Raw genomic sequence first — 2,470 nt, 5'->3', positions numbered from 1 at the left:
TGTGCCCGATTGAACCGACTGTGTGCCCAACGGCACCCGACTGGGCTTGAACAGGCACATGACCACCAGAGCTCAGCGGACGATCGTCTCCGCTGCATAACCCAGTCGCAGTTTGCGGAACCATCTCCACAGCATCTCCTTCGCGCGTCGTGAGCGTCGCACTATAATCCACTTCAGTCGCAATTGTCGAAGGCTCTCTTTCACCTACACGATCATGCGAAGCAGCGGAGCCAAATTCACCAGGAGGGGAACCGCTGAATGCATCGAATTCACCGTGCCTGAACATTGTAGCAACGCTACGTAGTGCCTTCATTGCCACCCTGTACTCACGCATCCCCAGTCCACTCATGTGCTCAGTAATGGTAGACGCAACCACATTTGCCTCGCGAAATTTACGATTACTATCCCAGACAGCACTCGGTTCTTCCAGAACTCTACCAACAGCAAAAGGCTCACGTGCAACACTTACGCGCTCGTCCTTCATTGTGCGACGTAGCGTTGCTAACAGTCACCTTGGATTCAATGACTGTGTAGGGATTGTGTCTTCACAGCCGAGAGCCTTGCGAAGAAAAAATACGTGACGACAGGGAAGTAATCTTGAGCTCATGAACAAACATGAGCACGTCCAATCGCGTTTGGAGACTGAATATTCGGACCGGAGTTCGTCTAGGGCGTCTTCCGCATCGGAAATGTGCTCGATAATAATCACGTCGGGAACAGGCTCATAGAACTTGTACTTGACCCCAGCGATAGCGTAGGCATATTGCTCATAAATGAGTTCACACGCATGCTCGCTCACCATGTTCGTTACAAAACGCATCTCTCGATCGTAGGTTGGATTGTGTACAACAGTTAGATCGCTCAGTGAGTTCATGAATTCTCGCTCTGCCTGTGCTTGGTACCACATGATGGCCGTAATACACTCGTCCACGCCCAGGAAACAATTCACAAGGTCCTTTAACTGTTTCCAGGACGCTTCAATTCGGTTATTAGTATTGTTTCCAAGGGTGACGGCGTTTTGCCGTTCGAAAGAGCACCACATATGACGACACGAGTCCCAATTTCTGGCGAAATATGCGTCAAAAGGGTGAGGAGGTTCCTCGGTTGCAACAAAACCAGCACCCGACTGAGCAATTCCAGCACCCGACTCAGGAAAACCAGCACCTGACTGACTTTGTCTGAACCCGGAACGTGACGAACTTCCACGTCCTACAGCCATAATGTGACGCATGTACTTGCGGTACCGCTCAAATTCTCGCTCCGTTTTAGCATAGACCAGACGATTGACGATCGCTTGCAATTGTAGCTTCTGCCATGAAGAAAATCCATATTCAGCCGAAGCAATTTCTTCTCGCAGGTACTTTAAAACATGAAACTGGCAAAGTAACACGAGTGCTTCCGGTAAGACCATCTTCAAAGCCGACATCTCGGTGAAGTCCTTGTCGATGAGGATGCACTTTATACGTGGCCACGCGGGGTTGTTGCGCTTAAACTCCTCCAAAGCTGTCAGTAGCGTAGGGCGGCGCTCATTCTGTACCACCGCATGCTGCACAAATTGCCCCTGGCTGAAGGCGTTATGAGCCATGATCGAAAAAACTTTGTACTTGGACACATTCGTGCCATGAGTAGCGTCAATCATCAAGACCTCTGGGAGATTCTCAACTAGAGCGCGCATGTGCTTCGTCTGTAAAGTAATGCATGTAGCAATACGCTACATTTGCAGTCGAGTTAGTAGTTTACTTGATAGAAATAGTAGAAATAGTAGTAATAACAAACCATAACATCATACCTTGTCCTGCACGTTATCTACAAAGATGCGGCCAATGTTGCCTGGCTCCTCGGCAAACTCCATCATCCATCTTTTCAATCTTTTTGCACTAGTCGGAGCAGTGTGTTCTTGCTTCTTCAGCCTGTTAACAAGGTTGTGAATGTCCTTTCTGGTTGGCATGCACGATGAGTTGTCGTGAATGTAGGCCAAAATATTCTTCTTCTTTGCTCCAGCCCGGCGAAGATGGTCCACTGTAGACAGCACGTCGGGTTCCAGCGCTGTCCGGTTGTCCGGATACTGGTTATAATTGTGTCTTGACAACGGGTGGTTGTGCTCCAGACGCACGGATGTGAGCTTCAAAGCAAACTTCGGGCCAGTTGTATCCACCACTTGCACACAGGCATTGATCTATGACAACAATTACATCCAATCAGACCAATCATAAGTAAACCAATTGGAAAATACCCAGCTAAGCCGAATAGGGCCCAACTGAGCATAATTGTACCCAACTGAGCCCAGCTGAGCCCAACTGATACTGACATACCTGTGCGCCGCACTGCAAGGCCCTTGAGCGCTGCCGCTTTCCTTTCCCTTTGTCCCTGGCCTTGTACTTCCCTCCATGTGTACAAATGAATGTTCTTGCGTAGTTGATCCATTCTTCTGGAACGAGCGGCGCCTTAGATCCTGACTCTCGAATCTTTT

This window comes from Phytophthora parasitica, assembly GCF_000247585.1.
Source record: "Phytophthora parasitica INRA-310 unplaced genomic scaffold supercont2.86, whole genome shotgun sequence".
NCBI lineage: Eukaryota > Oomycota > Peronosporomycetes > Peronosporales > Peronosporaceae > Phytophthora > Phytophthora nicotianae.
The sequence above is the reverse complement of the archived record's forward strand: the minus strand, read 5'-3'. Positions refer to the sequence as shown.